This window comes from Leptonychotes weddellii, chromosome 1, assembly GCF_054177405.1.
Source record: "Leptonychotes weddellii isolate Sample4059 chromosome 1, ASM5417740v2, whole genome shotgun sequence".
Classification (NCBI taxonomy): domain Eukaryota; kingdom Metazoa; phylum Chordata; class Mammalia; order Carnivora; family Phocidae; genus Leptonychotes; species Leptonychotes weddellii.
Window position 1 is genome coordinate 49,402,863 of NC_138369.1, and position 9,577 is coordinate 49,412,439.

A 9,577-nucleotide genomic window follows, 5' to 3' on the forward strand; every position below is an offset into this window, starting at 1 on the left:
TCTGGGCCCAGTGATTTGGAGAGAAGGGCTCCTGGAATAGGGGATCGGGCCCTGTCTGGGGTCGGAGGTCCTGGCCTCCCTCCCCTGCATTTCTCCCATCTGAATTTCCTCACTGTCACCCCACTGGGGGTCCTGGTGGCTGGGTGGATACTGGGGAAGCACGTGGAGGCCGTGGTTTCTCCAGCCAGTGGTCTACACACTGATCCTTTTCCTGGGGCTCTTGTAGAACCCAACAAGGACCGACCCCACCCCAACCCCCATCCACTTCCTCCCAGATGCTGATCAGCTCTTGTTTCTGAGCTATCTGGTCATCAATATTCCTGTTCATTGACAAATATGGCCACCAATGTCATCGATTGCTGCCATCTTCAATCAACGAGGCTGGTCATTGGACATAGCTACCATGACTGTTATTCTTGGTCAGTGACATGTCTGATCACCAGAGCCTGTAACCATAGACATCTGATTACTAACAACTGATCACCAACACTCAATCACCAATATTTTATCAATGCTTCTGATCAATGAAGTGTCTGGTCACTGACAGCCACAAAATGTGATCACCAGTGTCTTCAGTGACTGTCCTGGTTTACTAGTAATATACCTGGTCATGAGTATCTCCTACCACCGATATTCGTGATCAGCACCTCTATTCATAAATTTTTCATATTCAGTGTGTCTGGTGCCAACATCTCTGATGACCATTGTGTTTCCTCAGTATTTCTATTCACCATATTTGTGATCACTGGAGCCTCTTATCACTCATGTTCCTGATTTCTAATGCACTGGTCCCCAGTGCACCCAGTCATTAATGTCTTAGTACATCGAGAAGCATGATCACCAATGTCACTGATCAATGTTTTTCTAATCATTGATAGATCTGATCACTCATATTTCTCTCCAGTATCTCCAATCACACTATTTTCATCACCACTGTCTCCTTGACAATGACTTTTGTCACTTGTCTACAGTCACCAACATCTCTGACAATCTAATGACCAATGTCCCTAATCAGGGGATCCTCTTCCCATCAAATTTTCTGTCGATGTGGTCACCAGTGATTCTGGTGACTGACATCCCTGGCTCCCCAGTGCTAATCACCCAGCTTTCTAGTGTCCAGCATAGACATTGTGGAGTCTCATCTTCCAAGTCCCCGATGACCAGTGTCCTTATATCCTGATCACCAGGAGCACTGACTGCCAGCCTCCTAGTCATCAGTATCACCAGCCACCTGTGTCTCTGGTTACTAAATTCTCTAACCATTGCTGCCTTTGGTGCCCAGTAGCTCACCTACCACCGGATCTCTGGGTGTCTCCAGCCATTGAATGTGATCACCTATGTCTCCTCGACACTCAGTCATCAAGGATATGGGCACCAGATGCTTCCTTCACTAACACTCCTGTTGCTCACATCCTCAGTCCCCCATGTCCCTGATCAATGATGAATGATATATCCAATCAATGATCATGCTGATCACCAGGACCTCCTGGTCCTCAGTGTATAGCCACTACCTCTCTGATCATGTGTTTGAATGATGTCATGTCCCATGATGCCACTGTCTCTAATTACTAGTCATTCTATTCATATGTCCCTGATGGATGACTTCTTTTGGCCCTGATCACCATCTCTGGTACCCTGGGTCCACAACGATTGGGATTTCTAAAGGCCAACCTGCTTGCTCCTTGGCAGCCCTGATGTCCACGTGGTCCAGGGGGCCCCTCCTTTCATTCTTCCCATCCCAGACTGCTGGTGCTGACAGGGTGCTTGCTTGGACCCAGGGAAGCAAGGGTCCTGTGGAGGGCAACATGCCTCCTGTGGGGTCCCAGAGAGCCCAGCCCAAACCCTGGGACTCTGACTCAGGAGCCTTCTGTTCCTGCTGTGCCATGCTACCACCCTACCTGCATCCTTTTCCTGTAGAATAGAAACCTAGAGCAGGTAGGAACCAACCCGGTGTGTAGCTGGATGGGCACTGGCTTGTTCATCTCAGTGCACGGTGGTCCTCTCAGCCTTTCCCCAGCTCATGGCATTCTGGCCTCCCCTCCTGTCAGCTGTAGCCACAGTGAGGGCAGGGATGGTCCTGCCCTCCCGTGCCCTGGCTCTTGACTGCAGGATTGTGTGTCTCTATGATCATGTACTCAAGTGTGCATGTCTGTCTGCCTGTTGAACACCTCCTACACACCAGGCACTCTTCTAGGTAAGGGGGCTATATCACTGAATGAAACAAACAGGAATTCCTGCCCTTGGGGAGCTTACCTTCTATGCAGTAAACACAATAATGACTCTACCTGGCCTCTGGCAAGCCATCCTATTACCTGGCCTGAAATCCAGAGCCCAGAGCCAGAACCTGGAGTCCAGAGCTTTGAGTGCACAACCGGTCTCCCAGGACTCAGGAACCAGACCCAAAACACAGAGCACAGAGCCTGTACCCCCAAAATCCAGAACTTAGAGCTTGGAGCTCAGAATCTAGAACTTACATGCAACTGGGGTCAAGATCCTGGACTTCAGAATCCAGATCTCAGAACATAGAGCCCAGAACTCAGGGCCCTGAGCATGGACCCTCAAATCCACAGCCTAGAGCTTGGAGCTCAGAACCCAGGACTTAGTGCCAAGGACGTGGAGCCCAGGGCCTAGAATCTAGATCCCAGAGCTGCAGGTGGCTGGACCCGAAGGCCAGAATCCAGAGCCCCCGCCCCCTGTTTCTCTATTACTACCCTGGTCTTAGCTCCTTCGTACTACCAGCCAATATTTTTGGAGCACCAGTGGCAGGCACTGTTGAAGGTGCCAGAAGCTGCCAGCAAGAAACAAGTAGATGAGCAGATCCCCTCTCCCTGTAATGTCAGGTCCACGAGGGCGGAGACTGGCTCTGCTGTTCACTCTTGGGTCTCCATCGCCTCTAACGGGCCCCCCGTGGGTGCTTCCCCAATGTCTGTTGGATAGATTCGTTCACTTATCCCACATATGTTTGTTGTCCCTGTTAGTTGTTGGCGTTCTGGGGTGGGGATGAAACACACACGTCTTGCCCTGATGGATCAGCTCTCTCTGGCTGCCAGGAAACTCTTGGAGAGAGGGGGTTGTTTCTGACAAAGGCAGTGGCCAGAGCTGGGGAAGGCTGTGGTGGTGGTAGGGTATCGAGTGGGTAACCACCAGGAGCGGGGAGGCATGTGGCTTTGGAGGCCCTAAATTCAAGCCCCAGGCACTCCTGCCCCTGCAGCTTCTGTTCCCTCCTCCATAAAATAATCAGCTCCTAACAATGACTCCTGCTGCCCAGAGGCATTGTGCGGGTAAACAGTTTCGATTTTGTGGCCTTAAAGCTCCCAGGCAGGGCAGGGCAGGGCAGGCAGGCCAAGTGTCGCAAGTGGCCACCTTAGCAGGGAGAAGGTTCCTTTATGATTCCACGGGGGCCTGGCGCCAGGGCGCCTGGGGTGGGTTGGCCTTTGTTCCATCTGTTTGCACCCAGGTGGGGCTGGCCCGCCCCAGGGCCCCTTCCTCCCTTCCTCCTGCAGGGACGCTTCCAAGCCCAGCTTCTTATTCCCATTTTCTGTAGGAAGAAACCAAGCCCCCTTTGTAATTTGTAGAGACCACCTCTGTCCCTCTCCAAAGGTCCCTCCCGCCTCCTGGTGACCACTACTAGAAATAGGGAAGGCAAACAGCCTTTCCAGTCCCCAGGGCCACAGAGTGGACACTGCCCCAGGGGAACGAGATTTGGGAGGAATGTCTGCCATCTCCCTGATGGAAGGGAAGGACAAACTCCCCTGAGAGGCAGGGAAGCAGGCAAACACCCAGGGAGCTCCTCCTAAGGTGAGTGGCTGCCCTATGTGAGTTTATAGCACCAGACAGTAGATCAAAAGTCCACTATGTGTGAGTGTGTGTGTGTGTGGGGGGGGTGTTAGGCAAAATGATAAAACGATTTCAAACTTTATTTGTAAAAACTAACAAGACCAGCACAAGTCAGAAAATTAGGGAAAATAAACGAGGCGTGTGTGTAACACGTTCCAGTACTAAGATTCTATGATCACAATCTTTCAAACCTGCAGTTCTACTGTAAGAATAAGGAGATCAATGGCTCAGACTCAAGTAAGCCCAAAATAGACCCTATTATTTACAAGATAATGGATGATAAAGGAGGTATCCTGGGTCAATGCAAGGGTGGAGGGTTATTCAAGCAAGTGGAGTTGGCACTACCGACTGGTTAGCATCTCACTCGGTAAACACCTGACTCTGGGATCTGAAACCAGCGGCATGTGGCCTTATCCAGCCAGCAGACAAATTTTGATTTGGCTGCATGATGTTTTGCAAAAGTATGGATGAGTTGCAAATGATTTTCAATTAGGGGAGTCACTTAAAAATTGGCAGAAGGTCTGGTCCCAAGGGGCCATTTTTGCTTCTCTCCCCTCAGGAAGCCCCACCCTCTATCTCCACCCCGCCCCTCATGCCCACACCTGCCTGGGTCTTGGGGATGCTGCTGGAGTCCTGACACCATCACACATATCCTAGCACACATTCAAGACTTATTAAAGAGTTAGTCTTTAAACCAACCACTGCAGCCCACCTGGATCACTCAGGTTGGTTCTCCCACAGATAACTTGGCAGAGGGACCCCAAACCTCAAAGTTAAGTTCAGCCTTTCTAGGAACCAAAGAGAGAAAAGGAAGTTGTTGATATTGCAAGCTGTAAAAACATCTGCAGCAGGGAGGGAGTGGAAGGATAATTTGGGATCATGCTTTTGAAATGAGCGCTGAGATAATTCCAATTCTACGACTCGAATGTTGAGTATTCATCCAAATACCTTTTGCAGGAAGCTCTGACACGAGATGTTTGGGACATTATTGTTTATAAACCAGGAGATTGATACAACCTAAATGCTCAACAAAAGGGAGGGTATGTACCCAAAAGAATTGGAAGCAGGGACTCGAACAGATATTTGCACACCCGTGTTTACTGCAGCATTATTCACAACCGCCAAGAGGTGGAAATAATCTGAGAGTTCGTCCACAGGTGAAGGATAAACAAAATGTGATCTAGACACACAATGGAATATTATTCAGTCTTAAAGAGGAGGAAAATTCTGACACATGCTACAGCATGGATGGACCTTGAAGACATCGTGTTCAGTGAAAGAAGCTAGTCCCAGAGAGACAAATACTATGGGATTGCACTTATATGAGGCACCTAGAGGAGTCAGATTCATAGAGACAGAAAGTAGGGTGGTGGCTGCCTGGGGCAGGGTGGGGGGCAGGGAGGGGACTGGGGAGTTCGTGTTTCATGGGGACAGAGTTTCCATCTGGGAAGATGAAAAAGTTCTGGATGGTGGGGCAGGCTGCACCCCAGTGTGAAGGTACTCAATGCTACTGAACTATACACTTAAAAATGGTTAAAATGATAAATGCTATGTTAGGTGTATTTTACCACAATAACCGAGGGAGGGAGAAGAGGGACCTATAGGATTTCAGCTAGAAAGCCTTTCAAATGCTTCCTAAAGGTTAGGCCCTTAGAGCCAAGTCACGGAATAGAGGTGTATGTGTAACACGATGACGACAGTGATTACAGCATCTAAGGGGAGAGAATTGTCACCAAATGTTGACAAATGGTGACAGCTATATCATAGATACTTTCCCCTTTATTCTCCCCATTTTCCAGCTATTCTTGTAATAAGGTTTAATAGCTTTAATGATAAAAATAATATTTAACCATGATTATTGCAGAATGGGGGGATAATTTTGCAAAATATGCAAAAACCCAAATACAAAAACACAATAAATAATAAAAAGACCAACTGCCACCTCGAAAAAAGAGAAAAACAAGTGAAAGACACAGCAAGAGGTACTTCCCTTTAGAAATGTAAATAAAACATTCCAACATTCCGACAGGTACTCTACCTCAGAAAGGATCAAGTACATGCAAATCATACATGCAAATTACCCCGGGCTGCTTCTCTTAGCAGAAACGGAAGAGGTTGCAGATGTGTAGACTCTGACACATGCCATTGACAGGAGTGTCGACCAGAATTCTGCATGCTCTCAGGCCCAATGAGCCCTCTTCAGGTGCACCTCACAGAAACACTAGGAAAAGAAAAAACTAAGTTGCAGGGGGTTTTGGGGCGGGGGGAAGTAAACTGCAGAATATATAAAGCATGGCTCTTTTGGGCTCTAAAAATATTTGTGTAGATATAGAGAATAATCAGGGAAGATACATATCCAATGGACAATAGCTGTTAGTTTGGAGAAGTGTGATTGTCTGGGGTGGGGGCGGTGCTTCTCACTTTAGAAGCTTGTGCTATTATTTTAACATGTTGTGACCATGTGCTGCTTTTGTGACATAAAAAATAATCATGACAAACAGCTGTTTTCTTTTCTCTGCCTTGTTTCTGACTGCTCTCTCTCCCTGGGATGTTCTCCCTTCACATCTGTCTGGAGAACTCCTCTTCATCCTTCAAACCCCAGTCAGAGATCCTAGAGGAAACCTTATTTGAGTTCCCCTTTCCCTGAGCCCCCCAGGGCCTCCCCAATCCCTAGCCAATGTCACTCAGGGACAAGGACAGGCTGTGGTGCAGACACACCTGCCTCTTCCTTGCTGTGCAGCTCTGAGCAAGGGGCTTAGCTTCTCTGAATCCTGACTCTTCACCAATGAAACAAGACCACATCTTGAGGGGTGTTTTAAGGATAATATGAGGAAGGCAAAGGGTCCTCAGTTCTTGGAGAGCCCACCTAGCAAGGAGACTTTCTTCTAATGCTATTTCAGCCCACTGGGCTTCAGACTGAGCCCCCACAAGCTTCTCCAGCCCTAGAGCCCAGAGTGTTTAGGGACCCTGGGCAAGCTGCCTGCCCTTTCTGTTCTTCTTTCCCACGCATCCCCTAGGGCTGTCAGGGTCCCTTAGGAAGGCTGGTAGGTACCTGGGTATTTAGTAGGTGCTTTCAGTATTGTCCCCCATCCTGCCCCCAACCAGTCAGGGTCCCCCACAGATCATCCCTCCTGTACAGCTGGGGAAACTGAGGGCCAGGCAGCGATGGGGGTCTCATTTCCTGGGAGGGGACAGAACAGGATGGCTCCCACTGGTATGCAGGCTAGAGTTGGGGGGGTTTCCTCCTCGAAGAGGGGACTTGGCGGACCCTGCGCAGCTGCTTCCTTCCACCTCCCCATCTGTCCCTCCCCAGCCCACAGAGCAGGGCTCCCTAGAGGACTCTGGGAAAACGCTGTCCTTGCTCCTTCTCCCTGCCCCTCCCACCCAGGTTCGGCTGTGCTGATCTGGGGTGCGGGGCTGGGATCCAGGTTTCCCGGGCTTTGAGGGGATGCCAGGATGGGCTCCTCCCTTTGCTCAGAATTTAGGAATGGAGGGGACATTTTTACACAAGCCCACACCCCACCACACCACCACTGGTACCATCCGGACTTCACCCCCGGGCCCTCTTCTCTACCGTGCACCGCCCAGCTCCATCCCTTCACCTGCTCCATAGCTCAGCCTCTGGCTGGTGCCCTACAACCTGTCTCTTCCACCATAGGGATCTTTCTTAAGCTTTTTATTTCAATTATGAAGTATTTCAAATATCCAAAAATATGGCTAATATATAACAAACGCCCTGGTACCCCTCAGTACTGGTTTTCTGGGCTGCATAAGAAATCACCACAAGCTTAGCCACTTAAAACCACACGCATGGATTATCTTACCATCTCTGTGGGTCAGAAGCCCAGGCGTGGCTTAGTGGGGTCCTCGGCTTGAGGTCCCACAAGGCTGCCGTTAAGCTGTTGACCAGAACTAGGTTCTCAACAGAGGCTCGACTAGGGAAGGGTCTGCCCTGCTACTAAGCCTCCTCAGGTTTGAGCACAAGGGGCTGCTTTGCAGCTGTGGGATTCGCGGCGGCTTGCTCCTTCAAAGCCAGCCACAGACAGACACTCTACAGAGAGCGGTCAACACATGCGAGTTTTAGGTAATGTCCTGCAATCCCGGGAATGACATCCTATCACCTTTGCCATATCCTACTGTTTATACACAGCCCCAGGTCTCGCCCACCAGGAGGCAGGAGAAAGGAGGCAACTCGAGGTCCCTCTGACACCCCCTCACCTCAAGTTAAGAAAGAAAACATTATGGAATCTTGAACCCTCGTAGCCCTATGGCCTGCCTGCCTTCCTGCCCAGAAGTAGCCAGGGCTTTATGACTCCCTTGTACGTTATATTTTGACTACGTATGTATGAACCCTTATGCCACGGATCATATTACCCTGCGTGTTTTTACATTTTGTATAAATGGTATCATAATGGTAGATTTTTTTCTATGACTTACTTTTTTTTGTTGTTTGCCGTCACATTTATGATATTCTTTCACACGAATATATGAAGTTCTGGTCCATTCATTTTTCACTAGTGTATGCTATTCCATTGTATAAAGACAACGCAATGTATTTGCCCATCCTCCTGTGTTCCATTATAAACAGGGCCCAGGTAGCTGCTCTCACCCCTCTGCCATGTGCAAGTTTTCTCTGGGAGCATAAGCCCAGAGGTGGAGTCACTGAGTCAAGGGACTTGGCACCTTCATGTCTACAAGATAAGGCCAAGGAATTTTCTGAACTGGTTGTTCTAGTTTATATTCCCACCAGCAGGGTATGGGAATTCCGGTTGCTCCACATCCTTGCCAACACTTGGTAATGTCAGACTTTTATATTTTTACCTGTTTGTTGGGTATGAAGTGGAATATCATCGTTGTAGAGAGATCTCTCTAGAACATGCAATTGAGCACGTTCTCCCTGTGCCTCAAAGGCTCCCAAGGGCTCCCCAGCTCGGGACCTGATCTAAGCTCTTGGGTCTTGCATGACCTTTGCAGTCCACGGCCCTCTATAGCCCTCCCCCACTCTCCTCAGTCCCAGACTACAGACAAGTGCTCTCCCACCACGCGAGGCTTTGTGCCCGCTCTTCCCTCTGCGTGAAGCCACCCCAATATTTCAAGGCTCCTGCTTTATTAAGAAATAAATGACCAAACAGGTCACCTGTGTGTTTTAAACATTCACATTAAAGAAATGAATGCCGTAGGCATACTAAAAATCCAAATGCAATATAACTGTGCTCATCAAATGATGGTTTCAGGGTTCAGACCAGAGTTTTCCACCTCGACATCACTGACATTTGGGACTGGATCATTCTTTGTGGTGGAAGTTTGTCTGGTATATTGTAGGATGTTTGGTGGCATCCCTGACTTCACCCCATGAGATGCCCATGGCAACCCCCACCCGCCCCTCCCTGCCAAGTCATGACCATTAAAAATGTCTCCCATCATTGCCAAATGTCCCCTGGGGAGGGAGGACTGACCCCGTGGAGAACACTGATTTAGAAAGAGATTCATTTATAATGCACCCAGTCTGAAATTGCAGCACGTTTTCAGTCCCATGACAAACATCTTCCCACCTGGAAACATTTTTTCCACGACGGAGCAATTTACGTCATTTGGAAAGGACATCCAATGTCTAAATCCGAGGACCTTCACGTGTGTGAGGTCACAACCAAAGGCTAATGTTACCCCCCCAGTAGGCCCTGCCCAGGTGTCACCTCCACTGCTCAGCCTTCCCAGATACCCCCCAGACAGGTGTCGCCTC